The sequence below is a fragment of the Aythya ferina genome (genome assembly GCF_964211825.1).
Source record: "Aythya ferina genome assembly, chromosome: 5".
NCBI lineage: Eukaryota > Metazoa > Chordata > Aves > Anseriformes > Anatidae > Aythya > Aythya ferina.
The window spans coordinates 15,030,291-15,050,139 of record NC_140301.1 but is presented as its reverse complement, the minus strand read 5'-3'; the positions used below and the strand labels follow the sequence as shown (position 1 = coordinate 15,050,139).

Here is a 19,849-nt window from a genome sequence, read left to right as displayed (position 1 = left end):
CCAAACAAGAACAAAAAATACCTGTTACTTATTATATTTTTTACCTCTATCACACACACTAGACACACACACAGAAACCTATATAGTGAGAGTATACATAGGTAAAATATGACATATATACATGGATACATATACTTAGCATGTATATATGTTATTTAATAGAAATGGCAATCACTAAAATAAGTTTCATAATCCTTTCCTTAACTTTTTTTTTTTTTTTTTTCCCCACAGTACTCCAAGCTTCAAGGCATTGCCACATTTTTAAGCCAAAAGCTATATATGTGCGGATCTTTGCTTTGTCTTCCTCAGAGTATACAAAACTGCCAGAAATTAACTGGTATGTGTCAAGAGGAATTTTAGAAATGCAGACTTAAATCTTTGTTTTACTTAGCTGCTTAAGAATTTTTCAAACATTTCCTATCTTGTCTATTTTATTTATCTAGTTTTGCATTGTCTTTGATTGCCTAAAAAAAACCCACAGGAGTAAAAACATGCCTCGTGACTAAAGACTTATTAATGTAGTAATATTTCCATGATTCATCATAGTTTTAATAACATTAAAATATTATTCTTTCTATCATTTCAATTATTTTTCCATTTTCTTTAATACACTGATTGCGAAACTGACATGGCTCTAAGATCAAGTTATCATTCTCACACGTAGAGTATATTGCTCTAAAGATAAATGACGGTTCCTTTTACCTCAGCATTTGTTCATTATGTTGATTCATTCAACAGGAAAGGACAATTGTCAATGGATAATTTCCTGACAAGCAGTCAGTTAAATCATCTTTGATTAGATATATTGGTTTTAAATATTTATTCATGTTAAGTAATGTATTTCAGGTAAGATTATTCAAAACTACTCATTATAAGTAATGTTGTGAATTTAACACCTCTGTTTTGATTAATATATTGTTTGAAAACCAGCCTTGTTTTGCCCACATTTCTTAGACATCTGTGTTTAATCAATAAGTTGACTGAAAGTTGTTCATCAAAATCTCTGAAATACTTTGCTGAAATACACATTAAGCGATGTAGTACTCACCATGTTAGTTGTGCTTGGTTGCTTGGATTATGCATCTTTATTTTGGATACTTGGAACAAGTACAAACTGAATGATGAACATCAAGCATGGTGTTTCCTAGAGAAATTCTGAGGTGAAAGAAGTCATCCAAAAATCAAACTAAGTTTCACTGTATGTACTTTTCTAGACCTTACCCAGACACTCATCAATAACAATTATGTTATGAAATGGAACAGAATGTCACTGAATATAGTGGTTTTACTCTCAGAAGTATTCACTCAGCATTTGTTTCCCTACAGGACAACTTATGATTTGTACCTGTTAACATTAAAAGAAAACTGACAAAATAAGCATACAGTCTGGGTTTATCTTGTACTTGCCCATACTTGATATTTCTATCAAATTGAAGAGCTAATTTTTGTATACTGAAGATTACCCAGGATCTTTTTATAAACAAAGGCTTTTAAAGCTTTTTGCCTTTTTTTTTTTTATTATTATTATTATTTTTTTTTTTTTTTCCATTTGATAAAGTGTTCTGGAAGCGTACATTACTACCAATACCTTCAGACCATTTGAACATGCTGTAAATCTAGACTACTATGCTCTAAAGTAAATGACTTCAGTATAGAATGTTGCTTCTTATTAAATTTGATATATCTGACCATTTTTGATCTGTTTTGCTCTTCATTACTAATACTCTGCATGAATTTCTGTGAAAGGCAAAGCCTTCATGAGTCAAGAAGGTGGTTTGATGGAGCATGTTTTGTTCTTACAGATCCCAGGATAGATGTACTTTATTTATTTGTTTATTTTGATACACTGAGTTATGTATATATTAGGTTATATATATATATATATATATATATATATATATATTAGGTTGCCTGACTTCCTACATATTGGAAAAAATACATACTGGACGGACTTACTACAGTAATGATGCAAATTGCACCGTTCAGCAAGACAAAAAGACAGGGCCATGTAGATTCTCCATGACAGAAAATCAGACAGATTTAGATGCGAGAAGTTACTATTACAAGATGGGCACCCTGTCCATGGAAGTTGTACATGAATCTTCACAACAGCATCATGCAACAGAGGTTGTTACATCCTATAAACTCAAGAAAGATTGCTAGAGGCTAAATCAAGTAACTTAGGGGAAGGTTTTATCACAGAGTTATCATAGACCACTGTTTCTCCATGCTTCAGTCTTGCCCTGAGAGTGCTGGAGGGCAGGTATGGAAGCAGAACAGGTGTGGGTGGGAGATATGAACTTAGAATAGGGATAATTTACATTTTTGTTACTTCTTTTTCAGTCTTTTACAAGTTTAGTTCCTTGCAATATGATTAAAGGTGATAAAAGATTGAAGTGATGCATTGGGGCATCTAAACTTTGTACAAGAAAATACTCTTGTAATTCTTACCTAGGATACAGGTGATACAGGTAATTTTAGCTAGCTAAGGAGAAAGAAAATAAGAAGGAGATAAAGGTAGATTATTGTTACCTAATTTGTATCAGAAATAAAGAGATGAAACTGAAGAAGGAAAACAGAAATATGGGAAAGCATAGACAGTATTAAAGACAGGCAAAGTCAGTGGTTCAAAGCATGTTTCCCTAAAACATGTTGATACACATATAGAACCACATTAAAGATGAGCTCAAAATCAGTTTATGACCTTTAAAGTTGGTGGGGAGACAATTATTGTTAAAAGAGGTAATTAGTAGCTTAAATTCCCAGCTCTGCCTTGTTATTGAGTGCATCAGGAAAGATGAATATGCTACTACATTTCTCACCAAAAGTCAATCCATAGGAAAAAGAGTATGGTAAAGAACTGATTTTCACATTTTAAACAATACATATGTACTGTGCTTAATCAGAACATGTATTTTAAAGGCAAACCTCATATTTTTTAAACTGGTTCTAACAGTAAGTCTCTGTAGTCTCTGTAGTTTCAGCCAGTTAACATAAGAAATAGCACTGAAGACTGCTTTTTATTAGAATATATATGTCTCCTCAGTTTATTTTCTCTAGAAATAGGTTAAACTGATTTGACTCTCATCCTGCAGGAATCATCTTAATCAATATTCACGTAGCTCCAAAAAAGTATTTTATCCAAAAACTTCATCCCCCTAAGCCAAACAAAATATAAAATCCCTCAAGCAAAACCTGAGGGCAGTGTATGTTACCAGAGACTATTTTTTTTCCCAACACCGCTATCTTCTTGATCAATCAGGTAAAACAAAGTCCCCAAAATGTTTTATACATGTATGTTGTTTCAAGTAATTTAGGGACAGGAAATAAACTGTATATATATAAATCCTAACTGCTTTACTCCTTTTTTTTTTTTTTTTTTTTTTTTTTTTTTTTTTTAAATAACATTAGCTTTCACACGAACAAAGTTTATGTTCTATGAAATACACATCACTGGAGTCACTGGAGTATATTCAATGTTTCAACTGCATGTATCAAACTCTTAATAAAGATATGTTTCTGAATACACAATTCAGTCTAGCCTGCAGCTCTGCCACTTCTAACTAGTTCATATGGCCTTCATCAGTAGAGTTAACATAATCCAGCAATGCATTTTGTTATAAACAGTACTCTGACATTCTGAAATGGCCTTGGCTCAATTACCTAACCTTGTCCAAATTTTCTTTTGATCTTAATGTGACTAGTAATACTTGCCTACCTATCTGACAGAATTAATTAGCTAATATTGTAGTTCGTGTATGATTATCTTACTGCTGGCAGGAGCACTTGTGCCAGCGCACAGTATACTTCCAAGTTCCCCAAGTTAGTACTGCCAGCAGAGGATGCACAGGGCTTGGTAGTCTATACAAATTCGACACTGTATACATCTGTACTTCAATGAGAATGGAGCTCTGAACTTTTTTTGCAACATGCAAATTTACATGGTGCAATATACATTGAAACAGGAACACTTTACTCTAACTCAGTCAAAATAATATAATCTACATAAAAAAGATTATTTCAGTTTGTGGCTACACTATGGTTTCCAGGGTGAATCTGCTGGAGGAACCCTGCACAGTGCTATGCTGAATAACACAAAGCCTTCCTTCTGTCATCTTAGATTTCCTTTTGTTATGCTTTACTTTTGGTGAAACCTACGCAGGTCCTGGGAGAGGTGGAATAATGTATGAGCATCTTAAATACTGGGCTGGAAATGTGTCTAGATCACAGCTGAAATTAATGAAAGATATTTTTGGTACAATTGTTAGGAAAGGGAAAGTAGATGCTGTTCCTATGCACTAGCGGCATCAATCAAAACACCTCCACCCAGTGCATCTCACCTTTCTCCTAAGGAACTTCAGATGTGTAATTACTGAAAAAAAAAAAAAAATGACCAGTCCTTACGTTCAAAGTCCTTTTAACCCCTTTTTCCCATGCCTGTCTGTCAGATATTTCAACACATAACTGAATAACAATATTGCATATTTAACTCAGAAGTCTACCTGATGGCAGTAAAAATTATTCCAAGGGAGGTTTTCTTCACCAAATCCCTGCTGACTATTAAATTTCCTAGTTCTCTGAAGCCCTTCAGAACAATAATCAAAGAGAAGTGGGCAAATCTGTGTGGAGGGAGGATTGTTATTTTTGCTGTTGTTTGTCTTTTTATTATTATTTTTTTTCTTAACAGTAAGAAATTACTGAGCTGGAAAAAGCTATTAGGAGCCAAAGAGGGAGATCTGGTGCCTCCTACTTACTTGGTGGGGCCATGACTGTATCTCATTCATATTCCAGTGGATTGGCCTTTTGTGGCCTGCTGAAAAACCATAAAGGCAATGACAGCAAGAATGACTGCATCGCAAGTGCACCCTTTCTCATTTCCATCTCTGCTCTCCTCTGAGACTGACATTATTAGAAAGTCAAATGCAGTGACTGCAGGGGTTCTTGCTTCTCTCTCCCTCTCTCTTTCTTCTTTTAGATTTTACTTTATTTCATGCCACAATCCAGGCTCCCTGCATTCTTGTTCACAATCCAGTCACTTCCCAATGGGCAAACATTACCAGTGAAGTCTTGCTCTCTCTGCTTTTTGTCTGAAATAATTTCATCAAAACACAGCTGTTTCTGTAATACAGAATTTAAGCTTGAGTGATACTTTTCTAATGATCTCATTAATAAAAAATATTGATAAATGATACACTTAAAGAAAAACAGTGAAAAAAAGTAAAAATCCCTCACTATTCATACATTGAGTTAACCGTGAGAATGACTTTTTTAATGTGTTTGCATCTTAATGTCTTCCTTGAATTTGAGGCTCAGTAGAGCATAATCTTATTGAAGGACATCACTTGACTCAGGAAGATGATTCTAATGATAACGTGACTGAAGACTGCAATTGTAAATGAGCTAACAAAACATGCAAGTGCTTTAACACTAGCAGATATATCATTAAAAGAACAGCTACGATTCAAAGATTTTGAGATAGAATTTACTTTGAACATAATATGAGATGATGATATTGATGATATGATATATTGATCTATCTCTTTAATTATCAGAGAAATGTTTCCAAACTTGCTTTCAGTAAAAGGTATCATAGTAGAAATAAGGAGGAAAAAAATAAAATAAAATAAGTCTAGTTAGTGGCTTTCGCTGGCTGACTGGAAATGAACATCTTTTGCAGAAAAAAACATATTAAAAAAAAGATCTAAAACTACTACATGAAGGAAATAAGCAAAAAACTGATGTGGACAATTAACATGCAGACACAAAAAGAATCTCCACACCAAAACTGTGAATGAGACGCACTATTCAAAGGGCTGTGTTTTATGGGAAGCATTTAAGCAGTATATAAAGAGGAAATAAATGGAATGCCATGACATTTACTATGCATTGCTCTTTCTATGCTGCATGGACATTAAAGAGCCTAGGGCAATTTCCCTGTCAGCAGGATTTGTCCCAAAGTCCTTGACCAAAATTTGTCTTCCTCTCTCTTGCTGTGCTGCATGCTGATTTTTCCTGGTCTATTTGTTTGCCAGCATCTATTGCAAAGGTAAATTTATTTCAGTGGTGATTGTAGACACACAGCTGTAGGACAGGAAATGTTGTACAGAAATTAGGAATTAAAAATGTTATTATTATTTCTGTTATTGTGTCATAAACACAGAATTTGGAATTCCAGCTAGCAACACAAAAGTTCAAAGACCCAACCTTTGAAATTCAGTGTTCTAGCTCTGCTTCTGGAAGTCATAAACCTGAACCACCCTACCTGGAAACATATCCAAACCTCTCCTACTCCTAGGTACATGGTCCACTTCCTATTGTGCAATAATTGTGCTTGTCCTCCTCCTAAGAAGGTTTAATATTAAAAAGAAAGATATTATTAATTAAAGGTAATACAACGGTGTTAGTATTAATTATATGACATTACATAGTTAATAATAACATAGAGGTAATGTACTACCACTGAGCAAAAATTCCCCATATAAGTGGAATATCTAGGAAAAAAAATCTGACCTACATCAGGTAAACATTTTTACTCAGTGTTATCTAAGAATATGGAACACAGTGGGTTTCTTTCTTTCTGTATGTTCTATGAAGGTTTTTAACCGTGAGCTGTTTATATGTAGGCTCGTATCACAAGCCTTCTGCTTCCCAACCCAGCATCTTCTGCTGACTATCAGAAGATGTCTCAGTGGTTTCCATGAGCTGCTGGAGCAGAGGACCTTCCCCTCCTCCACATGTGTTTTTCTGCTCTTCTATCAAACCCCAAAGTGGGCAAGTTTCTTGCTTATTCTATGTGCACTTGAATTTCACAGTGCTCCAAAATTGACTTTTGTACCTGTGGTGACTTCTGCTAGCATAGTAAGTATTAAGCAGTATGGCTACTGCCTGAAGACACTGGAAACTGCAGCACCTTCAGTTAGAGCTTCAGTAGGCACACACCTTTCCCCCAGAATTTGCAAATGGGATGCTCTTGTTTCTAGGAAATAGGTCTGCTGTGCACTGTTTGTCCTGAGTTGGTAGCTCTCTACACAAATAAACCCGCATGCACCTTGCTCCACAGCCTAAAGTACAAACGTCACAAAGCACTTTAGCACCTGTCAATATAAGAAACCCACAACTGAAAGAAATGTATGGCCTTGTGGCTGAGCATGATGAACAGACCATGGCCTTCAGACCTGTGAGTCTCTGGTGGTGTTGCTGCTGTGTCCAGGGAGCAGCTGGACTTGATAGAGCTGGGTGAGCAGTTCCCTGAGCACAGGCAGCTTCCGAAACAGCTGCAGCAGCAGCAGCAAAATCCTGATGCTGCTGTTACCGTGGAGACAGCCAGAGAGACCGTAAGCGTGCATGTGTGTGTGTGTGAGGTGGTGGCTTGAGGAAGGAAAAGTGGGGTGAACATCAGGAACAAGCATTTTCTGGCCTATTTTATAAGCAGAGTGATGGCTTTATTGTGCTTTATTCAGCCATGCTGCAATTTCCCATTGCACAAATGGGTAATGGCAATGGGTTCAACAGTAGCTCTGTCCAAAAAAAAAAAAAACAAAAAACCACCTTTTGACTACATTTATTGTACTTTCCCCTTTATAAACAGGGCTCCATAAGGACTTGTTAGTGCCTTGTCTTGCAGAACCACCAGAAAAAAAAGAAAAAAAAAAAAAAGAGTCAAAAGACAATGATCGCAGCTGAATTGGATATCATTGTTTTTCAAAAGTAACTCCTGCTCTATTGTTTTACATTACATAACAAATATTTCCATAACATTTCTTTAGCAACTGTATGAACTCTCAGTGAAACTAAAGACTCTGCAAAGGTCATTGCTGCTGAAGGAGGAGGAATGGAAATTCCTTTCCGCACTGTCCATATACAGACTATTTCTGTTCTTTATGTGCTGTATTCAGTCCCTGTGATGTCTTTGCCATTACGTCTAAGGGGCGATCTTTGTATTCAGACCTTAGAAAAGGTTAATGGTTATTACTGCTTTTTTATACCGTAGGTAGAGTTCAGAATGGTAATTCAGATTCATGCCCATACCTGAATATCAGCAGAAATTCCATCGTTTCCATCTATCAGCCCACCTCAGACCTGATTTTCTACTCATCCATACACAGGGCCACAATGCCACATGCCTCTTGTACCTGTTAAACCTCCTTGTTCTTGGATTCATTGTCCTTGATTGAAAGCAGCTGTTATGACCTCAAGGCTGGCCATTCTCTCTCAAACATTTTCTATTTTATGTTTAATAGTTCAAATTAAACCAGGATTGGTGTGCAGATGTCCTAGGGAAAAAAAATCTTTGGAACTTAAGTTATTGATATAACATTGTCCAAATATGGTAACTCTGAATGATGTTAAATACATTTTATATTGGAGAAATACATGGAAAGCTGGCATACTTGCTTACCTAGAGTGGCACAGCTGGTAGGGAAATTATGCACTACTCAGTCATAGTTGCTTAAGATTTTCTTTTACAAGGATCTGTTTTTTCAGTAGTTGATACTTTTGCTGATTTCAATAATTTGGGCCAAATGTTTCCATTAAACATGATGTCATTGTGTGAACTTGCCTAGAAAGTCATTTCAAATAAGAACATGCTAAGTATGTTATGAGAATGTATTTTGTTTTGTCCAGATGAAAACACTATTCCAACTTCCCCACTTAGAAACCATAATATCTTCATTCTCACTCTGTAGGTATAAGAAAGTTTTGTTTATTAGTTTGTTGTGGTGGTGTTTGTCATCAGGGATGTCTTCTTATATTTAGAAGAAATACAAAAACATCTCAAAAGGGAAAAAAAAAAAAAAAAAAAGTTGTAATTTGCTGGGAAAAGCAGTTCTGCAAAGAACCATCAAAGCATTTTTAGGAACAGTGATAGCCAGGAGGGTTGGGATGGGGGGACTGTCAGGGAAGGGAGGCAAAGGAAGAGAGAAACAAAAAATGTAGTGAAGGGAATTCACAGAAAAACCAAAACATTTTCACTACTGTAGTGACCAACTGACTGACACTGACCAACAACTTTAAAAAGATTTGCTACTGTGGCTAAACAAGTAGGCTCTGACACAGTACAGTGCCTAAACACGTGCCAAACAAGGAAAGAGCTATTAGTTTTTCAAAACTGCATTTTGGTAAGCTGGATACATGAAATGCTTGATGTGTTCCCCAGATCAGATAATTTGTATACAGCCACTCCAGCTTTCAAAAAATCTTAAGTCTAAAAGTTCCAGGAATACCTGTATATTATTTGATTATTATTCTTACTCAATCCTATTATTTACAAAAAAAAAAAAAAAAAAAAAAAAAAAAAAAAAAAAAGACTAAAATTCCAATAAAACACCTCTTTTCTATATGTTATTCTGGATGAATATTCCTATGATTATCAGTTGAAAAACCTTTAATATATCTATAAAAAATGTTTTTCAGAATTTCTTCAATGGGAACAGAACTTTATAATGAAAATAAAGCCTATCCCCTAGACTGTGAGTCTGTCTGGATATATTGCCCAAGAATTTATAAAGAATACATTTGTTTTACACAATTGCCTGTTTTCAGATGAGAATATTTTCCCCTTGTGCTATGTACATGTGCATGCAGTAATTTAAGAACCTTTCCCTGATAACACAGATCAATGGATCTCTCTTTCAACTACCACTAGATGTCATGCACTGATATCAGTCCCAACTGTGTAGGCCAGGATGTCAGGTTGAGATATAGAAATATCTGAAAAGTCTTCCCTTTACACCTTTTTTTGTTCCATTTTTTTTCTTGTCATATAAAATGTCAACAGATACATTATTTTAATTCAGAAAAAAGGGTGACATTACAGGTAGCAATCAATGATGGAATGCACGACATCCAGAAATATCAAAGGTAATGAAACAAAAATGCACAAGTATAGTGGCTAAAACTAACTAAAAAGTAAGACGAATATGATGTCTCCTGTTTTAGCAGATTTTCTGCCATGCTCTCAGTGTGAGCCTTCTCTAAGTGGTATTTAAGTGTGGAATTACATACTTCTAATAGTAGGAAAATTTTCCCAAAAAGTATATCAAGTATCTAAATTCTTATTTTAAAATATTTAACAATATCTATAAACTGTTGTAGTTCGTTTTTATGTATGTGTAAGCTGAACAGAAATATTATAACAATTTTGAATGACAGTAGAGAGTATCTTAGAGAGCAGCTTGACCATTAACATTTTTCTTTCTGTAGGCAGTGAAGGTAACAATAGCAGCCAAATTCACTTCTGGCATCATTTAGAAGGATGGGTCATGCCTGCCCCCATTTTATATTAGGTTGCCTGTTTTGGGGAGATATCTCAGAGTACCAGAACTGATAAAAAAAATCCTTCAAAACATTTTTTCCTAGCAGAAAATTGTTTGTTCAATACATTATATTTTTTTTCCTAAAAAAAAATATACTTTTTACTTAAAAAAATTATTTATTTATTTATTTATTTATTTTTTCTGTTTCAAGCCTACAGTTTGGCAAAGACTATTTGGATTTTGTTTTCACCAAATGAATGAAAAACTTAACTATTTTAAAGAACAGGTTATACAAAAATAAATCATAAACAGGCATGAAAAATTTGTTTTGTAACTGTGTCTCTGCAGAAGGCCTTTGAGCTTTTTTTTTTTCTAAGCCATTTTATAATGAGGTAAAGTGATTTGCCTCAGTTCATGTAATGCATTGGTAACAGAAACAGAAATAGACTCTTAGCATCCAGATTTTCGGTCTTTTGTTTTAACTGACTGCTCCCAGTAAAACAGCGAGCAATATAATTTTAAGGTCCCAGATCTCTCAGTGCCTCTGTGTGATTGCCTAATAATGCCTCCTCCCAAAGATATGTATAACACACAATTTAAAAACAGACTAGATATGTGGAGAACAACAGAAAACCATGGAAACAAGATGAGGTTAGTGGCACAAGTCCATGCACTATATATATATTGAATGTTGCAGTTACTTCGCTAAGCAACAGCTTAATATATGGTATAAAAATAAATGTTAGAACATTTTAAAAGTCTAGATTAGACAAAAATCACATAAAAAGACAAAAGAGCCCTGTATAGTTGCAGTATCCATACTATCTTATTAAAAATCTTTGCTGCTTACAGAGTTGGGCCTGATGTTGTTTATTAGATTCCAAAGTGGCTCAAAAGGTCATGAAAGGCTCTCTATAAAATTATTATAGTATAATAAAAAAAGGTAGGTCACTCAATCCCCTAGTTACTACTTGATTTTATTGATTTTCTTTATTAATTTCTGCTTAATTAGAAATAAAATTCTATTTATTTCAGTGCCAAGTTGTCATCATGTGTTTGCTTTTTTTTCTTTTCTTTTTTTTTTTTTTTTTTTTTTTTTCAAACCACATTAACAAACAAAATGAAAATTTTCAGGTAATATTTATATTATTGCAAGAAAACCTGACTGTCTGTTTTTTGTTACCTGACAGAATGAAATATTTGTGATTGATGGCCCAGTCTGTTCTTGGTGATTAATGGTGAAAATAGAACAATGGACATTTAAACTGAATAAAAGGTGGGAAAGAGGAAAGGAAAAGGGGAGGAGAGGGCAGGAGGGGGACTTTCATGGTAAAGATGTCTGTCCTAATCAAACAACGACTACACATATGGAGGCCTTGCTTCCTGAGACGTGGCTGAACATCGCTCGTTGATGGGAAGTAGAGAATAATATATATATATTTCTCTCTCTGTGTTAGTTTTTTTCTCCCTTCCTTTTCCCTTTAATTAAATTGTCCTTACCTCAAATCATGAGCCTTTTTTTTTTTTCTTTCCAACGTACTTTCTTCTCTCCCTCTTCTGAGGAGGAGGGGGAGTGAGAGGGCAGTTGTGGTGGAATTCAGCTGCCCAGAAAGCTAAAATCCCCAAAACAATATGCCCAAAGTGTGTCCTGTTTCCCTTTCCTTTCTGTCCAACTCTTGCACTCAAGGAGAATAAGGTCCCAGGTAAGCAGTAAAGCTTTGGGAATTGGTACTTTCAGATCTTTTCAGTGTTTCCAACTTACTACTACATCTTGGGCTATCCCATTCCATTCCAATTATAAGATGTTACAGGAAAAAGATGGCTGTTGTGTGAAACTGCACTAACACTATCATCTTTGCTCTGCAGTACTGATGAGCCTGGGATCTCACATTGTTCTGGTGATACACCTTGGGCTCAACCAGAGACACTACAGTCGTTCGTTTCTTGAAGATCTCATTTAATACAACACAGCTGTTGTTATACAATGCATAAATTGTTAGTATTGCCTTAAAAATCTGACCAGCCAGCTTGTATGGAAGAATGTGAAACTCTCCCCAATTAAGACAATAGAAGTTCCTATGAAAATGTTCTTCTAAACAACTTTTTGAGAGGTTTGTGTAAATGGAGTGATATTTAAAAGATAACCAGTAGTTACTATCAATACCTAAGCATTTATCATCCCTGCTCTTACCACAGTAGCTTCAGTGTATAAGTAGAATAAAAAAAAAAAAACAACAACAACAACAATAACAAAAAAAAACAACTAAGCATTTCTCGAAAAAGAGAGAAGATATTTTTGCTCTTCATCTATGACTACTTTGGAACTCTTTAATATCTTCTCCCACTTTAATATCTTCTCCCACCACTATTTTACTCCTATCTATGATCACCTTTATAAAAGATGGCTTGTACGCCTAAGTGTTACTCCCCAAACAGTCTCAAGGGCTACAAGAAATCCAATGTAGAATGCAAGTAATTAATTTAACATGAGATGACAGAGTTTTTCAGTCATGTTTCAGCAGCAAATATACTTCATGAGAGTTAATATTTATAGCTACACTGGTAATAATGGTAAAAGGAAATAAAACTGCTGTAGGATAGGCTTTCTGCTTATGCAAAAGAGCAAAGCATGCCAGGAAGATCTCAGTGTGCTATGGAGAATCAGAACTGGAGCGTCTCTCACTTTATAATCTCTGGCAAAGCCACAATTATCTCCTATTAGCATTTTAAAATTGTGTTAATCCAAAAATAGTCTCTATATATTGAATTATAATAATTAGGAATGCAGAAAATTAGTTTTGATCCTAACCATTTTAGGTAGAAACAAGGAGTGTTATCCCTCTTTCCTTTCATCCTAAAAAAAAAATAGTTTTTAAAGTAATTTCTTAAAAATGACTTTTGATCATTTAATGTTGTTTGGACTAAGGACAGTCTTCAAAAGTTACGAATCATTGTGCTTAGACCACTGGCACTTGTCAGTGAGAAACTGTTAGAGAGTAAGCAAAGCTGGAAACATCATGCTTAGAAAAATAATTTCTATTTTTATGCTGAAATGTTTTATCCATCCCCTGAAGTGTCAAATATTACTGGAGAAAAAAGACATTGATTACTTTTTCAATATATCTGACTTTGATCTTCTGACATTTGTAAAAGTAGACCATATCATTATACCTCATAGAAGAGGTTTGCTAAAAGCTGGATCAAGTGAGCACAGAGTGTTATGGGAATAGGATATTACAGTATATTCCAGATATTCCACTGGATCCCTGCTTAGCAGGCCTCAGAGTTAACAAGGCTTTGGTCCCATTTCACATGCAAATTATTCCTTATTGATTTGATGACATATCTTTAAACAATAGCCTTTGATGTGGGGGAAGGAGTACTGTCAGCAAGTGCAAGAAGATTTCACTATGTTTGTAGAAGTCACAAAGAAGCAGTGAGAGAATTGTCACGTTTCATAATTACACATGGATATGTACCTAATTATTTGTCTTACCCTGCAGTAAATAGCATGTGTGCTGAATTACCTGTGTCTTGTATAATTCAAGGAAGAGGCCTGACATATACTTCCTTCCTACCACTCTGTGGTTATGTTGCCTTTTTTCTTTTACCTTTCTAAGTTCCTCCCTTGAAGGGATTGACAGCTTTGAACTATCTTCCCAAAGATCTAAAGCAGGGAAAAAGAACCCACACAACAGCAGTTTCTCTAATAAACAAAGTCACAATTCCCAATCTGTTTAAAGTGCTGCAGAAAGCACCCAACAGAGGATTAGGGCAACAAGAATCAAAGTCACCTTGATAATAACGTTGTTAGAAAGTTGTTTTTTAAGGACTGAATGAGAGCATATGGTTTTTGAAAATACATGAAGAGGCAGACAGTAGCTGTAGCCATTTCTCTAACTTCCTCCTTAAAACTGTAGCAATGCAAAATATAACCAGGCACTTTAACCTAACTTTTTAGCTCTTATTGCTGCTTTCCTTTATATTCAGCTCACATGGGGTGAAGTCACCTCTGATCTGAGTGCTGCACGGTCTGGCTGTGCTACCTGCCCAACATCTTAAGATGGTGATTAACCTACATGCTCTCCAGAATGCAAGAGAATTCAAAAACTTCCCTCTCACGCTGAGTTCTGCCTCTGTCAATCTCTTTCTTGCAGGAGCAGCTAGAGGAAACATTTTCCAAATGGAATGAATGAACCACAATCAGCCTGAACTCTGATTACCCTCTGCTAGGAAACACCTCATGAGTAATATTCACACTGTTTTGGCTATTCGAGTACAACCTTGAAAAAAAAAGAGGTGGGCTTTGAACAAAAGTAAATGATCATAGCTCCATAGAATATGCCAATTTCCACTGCTGAGGATATAACTTAAGAAATAGTCTTTATCAGTACATACACAGTACATTCAAAAAAAAAAAAAAAAAAAAAAAAAGGAAAAGGGTAATGTGAATATGTAATGTGAATCTATATGTTCTTTATTCATGCCGTGGTGTGTTAGCTAAGTGACAGGAACTAAGAATTTACCTATATGTCCCCAAAAGGCAAATATTGAACGCTGCCTTCTGTCTGTGACTTTTCCTTACAGATTCTTCATCTGAGATTAGTCTCCATGCTTGAGTAACTCCCCTTGGCACAGTTGCAAGCAAAGCACTACTGTATGCCAATCTTCTGAATTAATCATTTGTGAGTGTAGTACCTCAGGAGTGAGAACCTGCAGGCTTAAAATTAACATGAATCCATTTTTTTGTAGTTCTGGCACTGAGCAAAGTGCTCTAAAGCATGATCTGTTGCATCAGATCTGTAAAAAAAAAAAAAATCATTTCTGTTTTGCTTTTCTTTCCTACAGTGGGTGAGAGCTTTGTTTTTGGTTTGTGTTTTTTACCAGTTGTTCTTTTGCACCATTTTTTCTGAAGTCTGCTATTTTACATGGGCATCTGTGTCAGTGGCTGTCTAAAAATAAACACTCCTAAATGAGTTCTGAATTCTCCCTCACTTTTATATACAAATATAACTGAAGAAAACACTGCAGATGAGCACTCATGGTCAGGCATACTTCTGGACAGGGCGACTGAGTAAACCTAGAAGCAGCACTTTCACATGGATCTGGTGATCTGTTAGCAAAAAGTTCAAGTAGAAGTTTGATTTGTGCAAAACCTTAGGTTTCAAAATCTGATTATTTTAGAAAAAATGTCCTAGAATTGCTGGTAACCTGGGCTGGAGGAACAAGAGGAAGTGGGGGTTTAGGGCATCTGCCAGAGATGATTTGAAACACAGACCGCTGTGACTATTAGCCAAGTCAGGAAGAGATGAGGAGGCAAAGGATAGCTTTGAATTCAATTGAATGCTATAATCACCAATCCAGTCTGAAGCAGATCTTATTTCCAGCTCAATTCTACAAAACATTCCACTTTTACTCTGCTGAACGTATTATTTTCAAAGGAAAAATACTCTGAAAATAAATTCCCAGATAAATTCCCAGTCTGTTCTATCCATTATAAGTTTTACATTTCGCAATGAGTCTTAGACACCTGAGTGCCTTAGGGAAAAAAAAAAAAAAAAGTCAGACCTCATTGCAACCTTCCTTACATAAGGGCGGCCTACAAGAAATCTGGGGAGGGACTCTTTGTTGGAGAGTATAGTGACAGGACAAGGATATATGGCTTTAAAATAAAAGAGGGAAGATTTAGATTAGATATTTGGAAGAAATTCTTAACTCAGAGGGTGGTGAGACACTGGAACAGGTTTCCCAGAGTAGCTGTCCCATCCCTGGAAGTGTTTAAGGGCAATTTGGATGGGGCTTTGAGCAACTTGGTCTAGTGGAAGGTGTCCCATGGCAGGAGTGGTGGAACTAGGTACTCTTCAACACAAACCATTCTATGATTCTATGAAGCAAGAAATTCTTTTGACCTTACTGTATTCAGTATTGGTCCAGACCAATCCAGGAGCTTGCAAAAAAGTTTCAATGCAAAATAGAAGTTTCATTTCAGTTTTGGTGTTCAAAGTGAGTTCCTTGACACTTTCTCCAGAAGTTCTATTCTCTAATTATTGACTTACTCTAGTTTGCTTTGCTGGAATGCCTTCTAATTTTTCCAATGTCATTTATGTAATGAGAGGACCATTATTTGTATGAGAATTACTATCATCTGTCTTATTAAAAGCTCATTCACTTACATATACTGTATTTCCCTTAGGTTTCCCTGAAGTTATTAGCTATCCCAGCCTTTACCCCTGAAAACAACATTGTATATGAAAAATGCTCCAAATTTCCCTCCTTGTGTATTCCCAGTTGTTCCTCTTTATTCTCTCTAATGGACTTCCTTAACAACTCTGTTGAACATTAGCAGCACCTTTTAAAGAGATTTTTTATGCTTCTATTAATTCTTGCACATGGGAAATGATCATGTTGCATGTAGTTCCTAATTACTTCCAAAGATGAAATTGTGCTCTAATAATCTACCTCTAGAAATTCCCACTTTTCAACACATGCAGAATAGCATGTCACCTGTTATGAAATGTGCAGAAAATAATAACCTGGCTTGTTAAGGAGTTTTACTGAAAGTGCTATTGCATCTGTAGAAAGTGCTATTGCGTCTGTAGTCCAAAGTTCTTACGAGTGTGCACGAGCACTGAATTCCATTTTTCAAGTTTCTACATACTTATTATTATATAATTACCTTATATAAGAATTTCACTTATTTTGAAAAGCATTATTGGCATTTCATCACAATCAGTCAGAAATAGCTTTCTGAAAGATAGAAACTTTTGCTACCCTGTTACTCTGACTTGAAGCACTGACGCTAAATTTTATTTGAACATAACCTGTTTCAAAAGGCAGTCCTTGCCCCACTAAAATTGTAAAAGACAGTCCATTTAAATTCTGTAGATGTGAAATTAGTGGAAAAATTTTCCTTATCATTTGGTCTCACCAAAGAAACTTCTTTGTGCACAATACCCATTTTTTAACATTTTAAATTATTTGTTTGGTGGGGATAAATGTTATTAAGACCTTAATTCTTCAATAATATGTGTTTAATATGTGTTTAAGTAGGTGTTAAATCAAGCAAGATCTACTTTTTTTTTTTTTTTTTTTTTTTTTTTTTTTTTTTTTTTTGAGCCAAGATAAATCAAAGGAAATAATTCTCCTAATGTAACTGAGGTGATTTGAGGATAAATCCACTGCTGGTTATAAAAGCTCAGATGCTAATGTGATGAACTCTGCTCAGAAGCTGTTAAATAAAGAAATTAATCCACAATTAATGTGTTGCCAGTTCATTCCGATAACAGTGATTGCTTCTCTTTCTTCAATTTCTGACCCTGCCACAAAACTTTCTCAGCTACCCATGTAGTCTAGGATTTAACTTGGCATCTCTCAAAAGTTTCAGTGAAATTTCTTCCATTGTTGCCATTGCCTACCATCTCCTATTTATACTTACACACTACTACCAGCAAAATCTTTTCTAAAATTGGAATTTTGGAACCACATGGTTAAAAATTATACATTGGGGAAAATCCAGTGGGATTTTCTAAGAGGAAATCATGTGACACACATCTAGTGAAATTCATGAAAGGAATCAATAGGCATATTGGCAAGAGAAATTCAGCTGATGTAGTCTGCTTTGATTTTCAAAAAACATTTTGCAGTCTTTCACCAAAGCTTCTTAAAAAATTAAACTGTCATAGAACGACAGAAAACTTTACACACATAGAGAAATCTGTAACATAAAGGAAAACAATAGCAGGAGCACAAGGTCAGCCATTAAAGTAGTAGAATGCCACCCATGTGATTCTCCATTGGTATTTGTCATTTCACATAATCACAAATGAATTATAAAAGGAGATGAAATGAGGGAGGTGGATGAGTTATTCATGGTAACAAATAAATTATTATGGGTAAGAAAGATGATGGTCTGCAGCCAAAGAAGAGTTCAAAAAACTGGGTAAATTGGTAATAAAAAGGCAGACTAAATTGAATATGAATTGAAAATGGTGCACAAAGGGAAAAAGATATTTTATTTTCTATTTATATTCTATATATTCTAAATATATATATATAAGGGATCTAAACTGACTATTTGGATTTATAATGAATTCTACATAATGTTAAGCTAATTATTAATAGTTGTCAAGAAAGCAAATAGAAGTTTAGGTTCTATTTCAAAATGAACAGAAATCAGAAGTGGAAGCCTTGTAATGCCATAGTTAAATCTATGGTACTCTTGAATACTTGTTCAGTTCCAGCCTTTCTATTTCACAAAGAATATGATAAAATGGAGAAGATTTAGTGAAGGATGAAAGTGATGTTCAAAGATATGGTATGACTTTTGTATGATTAAAACAAAAATAGGTAATTTAATAGTTTTCAATCTGGAAAAGAGTAAGATGAGCAGGGACTATGATGAAGGCCTGTAAAATTTGAAGTGGCATTGAAAAAGTATATAGGGGATAAAATTGTTCTGTCTCCCAAAAGAAAAAGAAAAAGTAGAAAGCATCAAAGAAACATAGCAGAAGATTAAGAAAAAATAGGGGGGGGGGGGGGGGGACACGGACGACACACCCTTTAATGCAGATAGTATCTATTAAATAGTTTACATGGAAGAGATTACTGGTGAATGCTTTGGGTACTGAAACCACTCTAAAATTTAAAAAAAGGACTGGAAGAAAAAAAAGTCCATCAAGAACTATTGAATACAAAATGTTATTAAATTCAAGATGTCTCTGAACTTCAAATTACTGAAGAACTGGAAAGTATTGCAGGAAAGTAGATGGTAACATCCACTTGTTCAGTTTCTTCTGCAGGCTGTCCTAGTCACTCACAAGCAGTCAGCTGAAGACAGAGTAGTTAACCTTTAAATACACAAATGAATGCTTAGCGTCTTGCTCTAGAAAGTGTGTAAATATGAATTCATCTTTAGTGCAGACTGAGAAACCTGTGGGAGTTTTCAGAAGCAGATTTTTAGGTCCTCATAGAATTTTATTAGTAGAAAAATGAAATGGTGTTGCATTATAGGTACTTCCCATGTCCACAGGTTTCCCAGGTTCAGACTAAACTGGACATTGATCACTATCTCAGGTGTCTAAATCTTTTTGTAGGCATCACTCAGGAAATCTAATTCACAGATTAGTTTAAGACACCCTAAGTATGAAAGGTATCCATATCAAAGCAAATATACTAATCCACTTATATTTTAGATTTAAGATCCAATATGGTGGAATGTGCCTTTTTTTCCCTTTTTTTCTTCTTCTTCTTTTTTTTTTTTTTTTCTCTAAATCACTTTACGTAAGAATTTCCAAAGCAAAGTAAATACATATATATGCATATATATATGTGTTATATATATATATATATAATTTAAGGTTCTGAAATCTATGTTTATGTATTATTTTTTGGTAAATATGCAGTAAGATATGTACTACCTCAGCCATCAAAAGCTTCATTGCTCCCTAATCCTTTAATAAATGTCTACTATAAATCTTAGAAGCAGATTATGCACATGCCAAATCCATTTACATAGTGGCTGAATAGATTTAAAGTCCAAAGATATTATGTTGATAGCATCGCTTTGCTGGTTATAAACAAATGTAAAGAAATGT

At 34.9% G+C, this 19,849-nt stretch overlaps 1 long non-coding RNA gene across 1 annotated transcript in view; it reads right to left on the bottom strand.

Annotated features, from left to right (window-relative positions):
• Window positions 1-205: 205 nt before the first annotated feature.
• LOC311437120 overlaps window positions 206-19,849 on the bottom strand; it is a 120,680-nt gene continuing 101,036 nt past the window's right edge. The window contains exon 3 of the long non-coding RNA XR_014693305.1: window positions 206-1,155. This is a non-coding gene — a long non-coding RNA (uncharacterized lncRNA). The remainder of the gene's footprint in view (window positions 1,156-19,849) is intronic.